This window comes from Pongo abelii, chromosome 4 (assembly GCF_028885655.2).
Source record: "Pongo abelii isolate AG06213 chromosome 4, NHGRI_mPonAbe1-v2.0_pri, whole genome shotgun sequence".
Classification (NCBI taxonomy): Eukaryota; Metazoa; Chordata; class Mammalia; order Primates; family Hominidae; genus Pongo; species Pongo abelii.
The window spans coordinates 26260469-26273400 of record NC_071989.2 but is presented as its reverse complement, the minus strand read 5'-3'; positions in this window follow the sequence as shown (position 1 = coordinate 26273400).

Below are 12932 nucleotides of genomic sequence, written 5' to 3'. Positions count from 1 at the left end.
ATTCTGCAAAAATCTCTATTTTAATGTTAATGCTGGTTAGTTGTGACTGAACTCTACAGTGAAGAGAAAAAAATATAGCATGTTTTACCTCTCCTTCCCATCAGGGCCTGAAAAAGGTTTTCAGGTTTCTTTGTGTCCCCATGGTGAAGGCTTGGGTCAATTCAGTCATTGCGGGGTTTATCGTTTTTGTTGTTGCTGTTTACACTGACTACACATTTTTTGGAGTTCACAGATGGTGGGAATAGTTGAAGTCCAACCAGTGAAAGTGGAGAGATCTGATAATACACAGAAATTTTGATGAAGAATCCAAAACAGCAAATTTTTATAAAAGGTCTAAATCCTTGAGTAAAAATTGTAGTAGACTCATTCTGACAAACCTTAGAGGGAAGCCATAGTCTTTTAAGCCTCACATTTAAAAGATTAAACACATCCCAAGTGATTCTATAGTCGAACAAAATCAAACACTCTTTGAAAGATACAACAAATTTCAACACTCAACAACATAAATTTTACTTTATCAAACTTTGAATCTCCTTCTCTTCAAAGGATACTGTCTTACAAGAAAAAGGCAGGCAAAACACTGAGAGCAATAAAACAATTCTAAATAAATGAACAAAATATTTGAAAACACACATCAAAGATAATATATGTGGATGACAACTAAGTACGGAAAAGATATCAAACACATTAATCTTTGGGGAAATGCAAGTTAGTCACAGTGCAATTCAAACATACACTTTCTAAAATGGCTAAAGGTAAAAACTCTGTGAATAGGAAGTAAGGCCTTACAATTATGAAAATTAATTTTCTTGGTCTAAGCTGTATTTACCCATAGTACAAAAAGCATTGTGGGTAAATATCCTTTGTGAAAATTAGACATGAGACCAGTAAATATATGCTACATTTCCAAACACAATACAGTGACAACTTGGCAAACTTTTGAGATTTCCAAAGCATAATTAATGTATACGCTTCAGGAATACTCTGTTCTAGTCACTAAACTACCTTAAGAAAAGGATATGTAAACAATGGAAATGAAAAAAAAAGGCACAATTTACTTGAAGACATCATCACCTAACTTGTAAACACAAAATAACTGCTAATCTATTGAAAGTATTACCTGAGTTCAATTAATTGGCCAAAACCAATATGATCATAAAAGTAACAAGTGTGAGAAAAAATAATATGAAAGGACTAGATTTAAGTAATTTTATTTCTTATTAAAAGTGAAAAGACTGACAATATAGAAAATCACAACATGTTTCCATGGGGATAATTAACTATTGAAAATTGTCCATTTGGCCTCAAATTCACTTCTAAACATAATAAAAATGCCACCAAACAAACATTTTTAAATCTTTCAGGACATGATTACAGCATTATAAAGTTAACCTGGAAAGGAAAATGTATACATCACATAATGGCACATCAAGTCATGAGAGTAAGTATGTGAAATGTGATATAGAAAATGGCATCACTCTGGTTCAGAGCTCTAAAATGGAGTTGGGAACCTGTTCTAAGAAGGACTGCCTGCATGTCCTGCAAACTTGCAAAAAATCTAGGAACTTGCCTTGAACCATTAAACTGGGTCAAATCACAATGACCCGAACGCACTGGAAACAGTGGAATTTTGCCAGTGCTGCAACATCTGAACAGCAACAATCAATGAACTATGAACTCAGGAACTAAGCTGGCCATCTCGCCCAGTGATAATTCTTTCAAAAAAAACTGTAATTACCCTCAACCTCCTTTTTATTTTCTCTTAAAAAAACTCTTCTCCCCGCTCTCTCTTAAGAATACAATTAGACTTCTAGTTGAATCACTGTTTCCCAAATTGCAATTCCAAATACCACAATAAAGGCCTTGTCTTATTGCATTGCAATCTGATCTTTTGCCTCTTCTTGGTTGACAAAATGCCACAAAGAATAGCAGACAGTGAGGATAGAGCCTTTAGTTAATCTGATAACAACAGTTGGCTAAACTAAGGGGCACCATCAAATGAGACTTGGATGAAGCACACAAGTACTGTGGGAGGCTGAGGCAGGTGGATCACTTGAGATCAGGAGTTTGAGACCAGCCTGGCCAGTATGGTGAAACCCTATCTCTGGTAAAAATATAAAAATTAGCCGGGCATGGTGGTGTGCACCTAAATCCCAGCTACTCTGGAGGCTGAGGCAGGACAATCACTTGAACCCAGGAGGCGGAGGTTGCAGTGAACTGAGATTGTGCCACTGCACTCCAGCCTGAGTGACAAAGAGAGAATTCATCTAAAAATAAAAGAAAAAAAAGCCGTTGGAGTTTGCCTATACAAAAGTAGAAACAGGTATAGGGCCTATGGATTATGGAAGCTTCTCTCCTTTTTTTTTAATTGGAAGTATATTAGTTTGCTATAGAAGGTAAGCACTTTATTAGCTAGTGAGGATGATGATTCACTAAAGGAGACATAGATGTTTGTGAATATAGAGACCCCTCGCAGTGGGTGTATAAGAAAAAGATAAAACTCAATTATTAAATTATTAAAGGTGAAGATATTAAATGAACATATGTGTTATTGTAATGGCCAACCACATTAGTCCAAAATCACTATGAAGGATGACAAGAGTAGGGAGGAAGAATTAATCAGTCAAGGGGCAAACATTAGTTAAAAAACATAGAGTTAAATAGGAGAGGGAGTGACTAAAATTCTTAAAATTGCCAGAGTTCAAAAATGAGCTATTATCTTTACTTCGATTACTTCTCTGATTTCTTCTTCTAATCCCTTTTCCTCATTCTATTTCTATCACTTGAAACACTTTTTCCAAAATATCTGGCCATTTTTGGTCTATGCTCAAAGGTACTTCGTCTCTGAGAGTTACATAGACTACACTACTTAAAATTTCAAACATGCATCTCCAACTACACATCTTCCCTTGCCATATTTTACTTTTTTCCCTACAAAAGTTATTTTCTAACAAATCTATTAATTTATTTTCATTCTTTGGCATCTTTCTCCATCCACTAGATTGTAAACTTCATGGGAAGATAACAGTAGTGGCAGTGCATAATTAGATGGCCTGAGCTTCAAATAAAAGAATAAGAGTAATTTAGAAGTGCCAGTGAGAAATCTTTAAGACAAGCAATCTATCTTCTGCCGTTAAACGTGAAAAACGATCATAAATCTCAGCAGAAAAGACTGAAGACCTATTCCATGGCATATGGCTTCCTACTGGGGCAGTAGGTAAAGGAAACACTCTGAGAAGATGAAAATGCAGAGTGGCTTAGGGATCACTCCAAACAGCACAGTGAAACTTTTGTTAGGAAGCAGAGCCTGGGGAAAATGGTTTCGATTAGGTGCTATACACATTGGTATGAGAATGAGGGTTGTGGAGAGATAGATGACCTGAAAGTATTAATTTTTGTTAAAGTATAAAATAAATAGGTGAGGAAGGACATCTTGAGTTTTGATGCTTTCATGGAGAAAGTCCAGCAGATGATTCAATATTTGCTTTTGAATGTTTAGTTCTGAGCAAAGTTAGTGACATTTGGAATAAATGTGCTTTCTTGTGAGATCAATTTAATGCTTAATATATAAAGTTGTGTTTAAACAACCAGTAAAAGAAGAGTAATACTGCTGGGCGCGATGGCTTACACCTGTAATCCCAGCACTTTGGGAGGCTGAGGCGGGCAGATCACGAGGTCAGGAGATCGAGACCATTCTGGCTAACACGGTGAAACCCCGTCTCTACTAAAAATACAAAAAATTAGCCAGGTGTGGTGGTGGGCGCCTGTAGTCCCAGCTACGCAGGAGGCTGAGGCAGGAGAACGGCATGAACCTGGAAGGCAGAGCTTGCAGTGACCTGAGATCGCGCCACTGCACTCCAGTCTGGGTGACAGAGCAAGACTCCATCTAAAAAAAAAAAAAAGAAGAGTAATACTTCAGAAAATTATTCTTTGTTGGGACAATATCTTTGGACTAATTCCAGATTAAATTCATTATTTACTTACAATGTTTTATAACTACATGGATTGCTAATAGAACTTATGTTTTAAGATAAGACTATTTCTTAATTACCTTCAGGTTATACACTTTTTTCAAATTTATTTTAATAGTATTAAATGACATCATCTCACAGACAAATAATAGAAAACATTTTCTCTCTCCTGAATGAAAGGATCTACCTTAATTGAGGAATTAGTTCATGTGAAGGAATAATAATGTTTATCTTTATTAAAGTATATTAAATATACTTTAAGACATTGCTACTGTTGTTGGTTTTTAATTTTAAATTTTTTTTTTGAGACAGGGTCTCACTCTTTTGCTCAGGCTGGAGTGCAGTGACATGACTATAGCCCACTGCAGCCTTCAACCACTGAGATCAAGACATTCTCCTGCCGCAGCCTCCTGAGTAGCTAGGACTACAAGCACAGACAAGCATGCACCATTGTGTCTAGATAATTTTAAAACAAATGTTTTGTACAGATAAGGTCTTACTGTGTTGCCCAGGCTTGTCTTGGACTCTTGGCCTCAAGCAACCCTCCTGCCTTGGCCTCCCAAAGACTTGGGATTGTAGGCCTGAGCCACCAAACCTGGCATATTATTGTTGATAGACTGAAAAACATCTCCAAATGACACAAAACTATGGCTACCTTTTCATCATTATCTTTTAAATGATTGTCAATTTGTAGGCTAATTTTAGAAGAGATCCTGGTTGGGTGGCTTTTACTGTAATCTCTTTATAAAATATAAACTTTGTATAAGATTTAAATTTGTTACAATTTTGTAGTGATTTTATTTGATTTCTAAACTAATTATCAGTCTTCAACAATATATAATTTTGAATACTTTATAATGCAATATTTTTTGTTAATTTGTGAATATAAGGAGAAAGACAAGCTGTTCTGGATATATTTATTTTGAGAAATGGGATGTTATTTATAGTCACATTTCTTAATATTAACTACACTTTGAAATAGGCTTGGTACTTAGAAATTGTACCAAGTTCATTAAAGAAAAAATAAGTTATAAATTTGCAAAATGAATAGGATCAACGATGTTATATAAAATACTAACAATGTATATTTGTTGTATAAAAGGATACATATAAAATGAGTTATTTGAGATTATGATCTAAATTGTATTTTTCTTATTGGCCTGCTTATTTTAATTCAAAATATTAAAATTGATAAACACCAACTCTGCTTTGGAGGAGTCATTCCAAGATTTAAGCCCTTGGACACTAAAACCTTTGTTAAACTCACTCGAATAATTCATCTTGCTTGTCATTTACGGAGCTGAATTTACAATTTTCACCTATTTTCTCTCCCATTCAGGAGATTAGCCAATGACAATTTCATGCCTAGTGTTTTTTGTTTGTTTCTTTGTTTCTTTGTTTTTTGAGCTGGAGTCTTGCTCTGTCACCCAGGCTGGAGTGCAGTGACACAATCTCGGCTCACTGCAACCTCTGCCTCCTGGGTTCAAGCAATTCTCCTGCCTCAGCCTCCCAAGTAGCTGGGATTACAGGCACCCACCACCACACCCGGCTAATTTTTTTTTATTTTTAGTATAGACAGGGTTTCATCATGTTGGGCAGGCTGGTCTCGAACTCCTGACCTCAGGTGATCCACCTGCCTTGGCCTCCCAAAGTGCTGGGATTGCAGGCATGAGCCTCTGCGCCCAGCCTCATGCCTAGTGTTTTAATATGTTCAATGATGTTTTCTCCCTAGGTCTGTGCATAGACATATAAACAGACCTGAAGACAACATCAGTTCTATTTCACCAGCTTCACATCGTATCATACTTCTGGCTCATAGTCTCCTTTATTAAGGCAAAATTAAATGGCATTGCTTTTTCCTATAAGATGACTCTTCACGTAAGTTTACAGGCTATATAAAATATTTTACTGAATATTTTACTGTTGTCCAACAAGGAAAGGAAAGTAGCATACAATTAGCAAATGTATGTATAAGCCCGGGGATGAGAAAACAAAAAAAGCCGTTCCATCCTTGAGGTGTGGTTTTTCTGCCTACTAGTAAAATATGGTCCAATCATTGTTTTTGTCCAAGCAAAAATTCAGATGACCTACAGTTTTTGAATGGGTTTAGATGTAAAAGGGGTTGGAATGCCTAAAATTTTTCATACCAACATTTTCCTTCCTAGAGTGAGAGGCTGGAGATCTCTTCCCAACTCGGGAGAATAGAAGGAGTATACCGTAAAGTACAAAGGTGGGTTGTAATTTTTTTTTTTTTATGTATTCCTTAATCTCAATGGAAAACTATAGTGAGAAGGCTGAAGACTAATGTGTGCACAATTTTTAAAAGCTGAATGATTAGCCCTATCTTAGCTAACCAAAATAAATGATTAGCTCTATCTTAGCTGACCAAAATAAAGACATATACATCAAATCATTATCCCCCCGCTGTATTTGTTATATTCCAAGTTAATAAATACCTCATTAGCACAAATTTCTCCAGACTTGCCCATTGTGAAGTCTGCAACTCTACCCTATCAACAGCATTATGTATACCTTGCTTTCATACTTCAACTTCTGTCTGCATGGGGAGGTACTGGAGTGTCTTACATATGTTTGTGCAGTTTCAGAACTTCTATTTTCTTCCATCCCTGCTCTCTTATCTCCATTAAGTAGTTGAAGGCAATATTAGAATAATTTTTTTCTGCTGATACTAACATTGGCATGGTCACAATAGGTGGAGAAATTGATCCAAATCTAAAATATTTCCCTAATACCAAATGTTAAGTTCTTATCTAAACTCTTAATGTTTAATTGATTCATGGATGTTCGGTCACATTATAGACTGACTTCCAGAGGCTCAGACAGGCACCCTTAATTAAATCAGCTGAAGTCAGTGTGAAGGGAGGTGCATTATGAACTAGGGTAAAGCCAGTGGAACCGTAATGGGTAATTGAAGTTGCGGCAGTTATAGATTCCCCTAGTTACAGGGGAATTTTTTATTAGAAGCAGCTTTGGACCTTGTCACCAGCATAAGGAAAAGTTATGATAATCTTCTTCATATTGTAAAATTAATATATTTTGAAGGACATTTTAATTGAAACCAATGATACCTCAGGTAATAGTGAGAAGTGAAGCCAGCTGGACTTCCTTGGTCGAGTGGGGACTTGGAGAACTTTTCTGTCTAGCTAGAGGATTGCAAACACATCAATCAGCACTCTGTGTCTAGCTAAAGGATTGTAAATTCACCAATCGGCACTCTGTAAAAACACTGATCAGCACTCTGTGTCAAGCTAAAGGATTGTAAACGCACCAATCAGCACTCTGTAAAATGGACCAATCAGCAGGACATGGGTGGGGACAAATAAGGGAATAAAAGCTGGCCACCCAGCCAGCAACAGCAACCTGCTGGGGTCCCCTTCCACACTGTGGAAGCTTTGTTCTTTTGCTCTTCACAATAAATCTTGTAGCTGCTCGCTCTTTGGGTCTGCACCACCTTTAAGAGCTGTAACACTCACCACGAAGGTCCGCAGCTTCATTCTTGAAGTCAGTGAGACCACGAACCCACCAGAAGGAAGAAATTCTGGACGCGTCAGAACATCTGAAGGAAAATACTCTGCACACACCATCTTTAAGAGCTGTAAGGCTCATTGCGAAGGTCTGTGGTTTCATTCTTGAGGTCAACAAGACCAAGAACCCACCAGAAGTAATAAATTCCAGACACAATAGCCATTATCATATTTTAAATTATTATCACTTTTACAGGTGGCATTCAAAACTTCTAGGTTTTGGATACGGCCATTGGTATCTGGACTGAAATGGAGACCATATCCATTTAAAAAATGCAGTCAAGGAACTGAGAGCTTGCATGATTTTATGAGACATCTATCTATCTATCTATCTATCTATCTATCTATCTGTCTATGTATATATTTATATGAATTAATTATATAAGAAATACTGAGCAACTGGTGGAAATTTAATTTGACTGATTCATAAAAGAGTGGGAGGTTTTAGTCTATAAATTATGGACTAAATTCAATATCAAAAAGTAAAACTATCATTATTTAAAGATAATAGGATCCTTTACATATGAAAGGCTAAATTATTTTAAATACATAGAAGTCATTATAAACATCTATGTACAATAATTTTATGAAAAAAACCATTATATTCTATAAAGAAACATTACAGTACTGCAAAATATTAATGAGTAGAAAGCTTTAGTACTCTAAAAGCGCTAATTATCGCATAGTTGACCTATAGATTTAATGGAATTTCATTCAAAATCCCAGTAGAAGTTTACATAGAAATTGACATTCCAATTATAAATATTACGTGGAAAAGAAATTTGTAGGAGTGCTTCTGAACAGAATAAATTGGTGGTGATGATTTACCATTTCAGATACTAGAAATTATATGAAACTATAGTAAGAAAGACACTGTTGCATTACTATTGCAGTCCACTTTCAGTAGAGTTGTGTAAGAAGCCCATAAAATGATGTGGTTCTCTGGAATTATATCTTATGTCATATCAGTTAAGAAAGATAGTTTTCTTTAACACAGAAAGTCATTAAAAAATTATCAGCATAAAGGAGGTCAAGCAAGAGAGCTGCATAGAAACTTCCACAAGAGGGAGCCAAGATGGCCAAATAGCAACAGCTCCGGTCTACAGCTCCCAGCGTGAGTGACGCAGAAGACGGGTGATTTCTGCATTTCCATCTGAGATACCGGGTTCATCTCACTAGGGAGTGCCAGACAGTGGGCGCAGGTCAGTGGGTGAGTGCACCATGCACAAGCTGAAGAAGGGCGAGGCATTGCCTCACTCAGGAAGCACAAGGGGTCAGGGAGTTCCCTTTCCTAGTCAAAGAAAGGGGTGACAGACGGCACCTGGAAAATTGGGTCACTCCCACCCGAATACTGCGCTTTTCCGATGGGCTTAAAAAATGGCACACCAGGAGATTATATCCCGCACCTGGCTCAGGGTGTCCTACGCCCATGGAGTCTCACTGATTGCTAGCACAGCACTCTGAGATCAAACTGCAAGGCGGCAGAGAGGCTGGGGGAAGGTCGCCCGCCATTGCTTAGGCTTGCTTAGGTAAACAAAGCAGCCGGGAAGCTCAAATTGGGTGGAGCCCACCACAGCTCAAGGAGGCCTGCCTGCCTCTGTAGGCTCCACCTCTGGGGGCAGGGCACAGACAAACAAAAAGACAGTAGTAACCTCTGCAGACTTAAATGTCCCTGTCTGACAGCATTGAAGAGAGCAGTGGTTCTCCCAGCACACAGCTGGAGATCCGAGAACTGGCAGACTGCCTCCTCAAGTGGGTCCCTGACCCCTGACCCCCAAGCAGCCTAACTAGGAGGCACCCACCAGCAGGGGCAGACTGACACCTCACACGGCCACGTACTCCAACAGACCTGCAGCTGAGGGTCCCGTCTGTTAGAAGGAAAACTAACAAACAGAAAGGACATCCACACCAAAAACCCATCTGTACATCACCATCATCAAAGACCAAAACTAGATAAAACCACAAAGATGGGGAAAAAACAGAGCAGAAAAACTGGAAACTCTAAAAAGCAGAGTGCCTCTCTTCCTGCAAAGGAACACAATTCCTTGCCAGCAACGGAACAGAGCTGGACAGAGAATGACTTTGATGAGCTGAGAGAAGAAGGCTTCAGATGATCAAATTACTCTGAGCTATGGGAGGATATTCAAACCAAAGGCAAAGAAGTTGAAAACTTTGAAAAAAATTTAGAAGAATGTATAACTAGAATAACCAATACAGAGAAGTGCTTAAAGGAGCCGATGGAGCTGAAAACCAAGGCTCGAGAACTATGTGAAGAATGCAGAAGCCTCAGGAGCCGATGTGATCAACTGGAAGAAAGAGTATCAGTGATGGAAGATGAAATGAATGAAATGAAGCGAGAAGGGAAGTTTAGAGAAAAAAGAATAAGAAGAAATGAGCAAAGCCTCCAAGAAATATGGGACTATGTGAAAAGACCAAATCTATGTCTGATTGGTGTACCTGAAAGTGACGGGGAGAATGGAACCAAGTTGGAAAACACTCTGCAGGATATTATCCAGGAGAACTTCCCCAATCTAGTGAGGCAAGCCAACATTCAGATTCAGGAAATATGGAGAACACCACAAAGATACTCCTTGAGAAGAGCAACTCCAAGACACATAATTGTCAGATTCACCAAAGTTGAAATGAAGGAAAAAATGTTAAGGGCAGCCAGAGAGAAAGGTCGGGTTACCCTCAAAGGGAAGCCCATCAGACTAACAGCGGATCTCTCAGCAGAAACTCTACAAGCCAGAAGAGAGTGGGGGCCAGTATTCAACATTCTTAAAGAAAAGAATTTTCAACCCAGAATTTCATATCCAGCCAAACTATGCTTCATAAGTGAAGGACAAATAAAATACTTTACAGACAAGCAAATGCTGAGAGATTTTGTCACCACCACGCCTGCCCTAAAAGAGCTCCTGAAGGAAGCGCTAAACATGGAAAGGAACAACTGGTACCAGCTGCTGCAAAATCATGCCAAAATGTAAAGACCATTGAGACTAAGAAGAAACGCCATCAACTAACAAGCAAAATAACCAGTTAACATCATAATGACAGGATCAAATTCACACATAACAATATTAACTTTAAATGTAAATGGACTAAATTCTCCAATTAAAAGACACAGACTGGCAAATTGGATAAAGACTCAAGACCCATCAGTGTGCTGTATTCAGGAAACCCATCTCACGTGCAGAGACACACATAGGCTCAAAATAAAAGGATGGAGGAAGATCTACCAAGAAAATGGAAAGCAAAAAAAGGCAGGGGTTGCAATCCTAGTCTCTAATAAAACAGACTTTAAACCAACGAAGATCAAAAGAGACAAAGAAGGCCATTACATAATGGTAAAGGGATCAATTCAACAAGAACAGCTAACTATCCTAAATATATATGCACCCAATACAGGAGCACCCAGATTCATAAAGCAAGTCCTGAGTGACCTACAAAGAGACTTAGACTCCCACACATTAATAATGGGAGACTTTAACACCCCACTGTCAACATTAGACAGATCAATGAGACAGAAAGTCAACAAGGATACCGAGGAATTGACTCAGCTCTGCACCAAGCGGACCTAATAGACATCTACAGAACTCTCCACCCCAAATCAACAGAATATACATTTTTTTCAGCACCACACCAAACCTTTTCCAAAATTGACCACATACTTGGAAGTAAAGCTCTTCTCAGCAAATGTAAAAGTACAGAAATTATAACAAACTATCTCTCAGATCACAGTGCAATCAAACTAGAACTCAGCATTAAGAATCTCCTCAAAACTACTCAACTACATGGAAACAGAACAACCTGCTCCTGAATGACTACTGGGTACATAATGAAATGAGGACAGAAATAAAGATGTTCTTTGAAACCAACGAGAATAAAGACACAACATACCAGAATCTCTGGGATGCATTCAAAGCAGTGTGTAGAGGGAAATTTATAGCACTAAATGCCCACAAGAGAAAGCAGGAAAGATCCAAAATTGACACCCTAACAGCACAATTAAAAGAACTAGAAAAGCAAGAGAAAACACATTCAAAAGCTAGCAGAAGGCAAGAAATAACTAAAATCAGAGCAGAACTGAAGGAAATAGAGACACAAAAAACCCTTCAAAAAATTAATGAATCCAGGAGCTGGTTTTTTGAAAGGATCAACAAAATTGATAGACTGCTAGCAAGACTAATAAAGAAAAAAAGAGAGAAGAATCAAATAGATGCAATAAAAAATGATAAAGGGGATATCACCACCGATCCCACAGAAATACAAACTGCCATCAGAGAATACTATAAACACCTCTACGCAAATGAACTAGAAAATCTAGAAGAAATGGATAAATTCCTCGACACATACACCCTCCCAAGACTAAACCAGGAAGAAGTTGAATCTCTGAATAGACCAATAACAGGAGCTGAAATTGTGGCAATAATCAATAGCTTACCAACCAAAAAGCGCCCAGGACCAGATGGATTCACAGCCGAATTCTACCAGAGGTACAAGGAGGAACTGGTAGCATTCCTTCTGAAACTATTCCAATCAATAGAAAAAGAGGGAATCCTCCCTAACTCATTTTATGAGGCCACCATCATCCTGATACCAAAGCCAGGCAGAGACACAACCAAAAAAGAGAATTTTAGACCCATATCCTTGATAAACATTGATGCAAAAATCCTCAATAAAATACTGGCAAACCGATTCCAGCAGCACATCAAAAAGCTTATCCACCATGATCAAGTGGGCTTCATCCCTGGGATGCAAGGCTGGTTCAATATACACAAAATAAATAAATTTAATCCAGCATATAAACAGAATCAAAGACAAAAACCACATGACTATCTAAATAGATGCAGCAAAGTCCTTTGACAAAATTCAACAACCCTTCATGCTAAAAACTCTCAATAAATTAGGTATTGATGGGATGTATCTCAAAATAATAAGAGCTATATATGATAAACCCACAGCCAATATCATACTGAATGGGCAAAAACTGGAAGCATTCCCTTCGAAAACTGGCACAAGACAGGGATGCCCTCTCTCACCACTCCTATTCAACATAGTGTTGGAAGTTCTGGCCAGGGCAATTAGGCAGGAGAAGGAAATAATGGGTATTCAATTAGGAAAAGAGGAAATCAAATTGTCACTGTTTGCAGATGACATGATTGTATATCTAGAAAACCCCATTGTCTCAGCCCAAAATCTCCTTAAGCTGATAAGCAACTTCAGCAAAGTCTCAGGATACAAAATCAATGTGCAAAAATCACAAGCATTCTTATACACCAACAACAGACAAACAGAGAGCCAAATCATGAGTGAACTCCCATTCACAATTGCTTCAAAGAGAATAAAATACCTAGGGATCCAACTTACAAGGGACATGAAGGACCTCTTCAAGAACTACAAACCACTGCTCAATGAA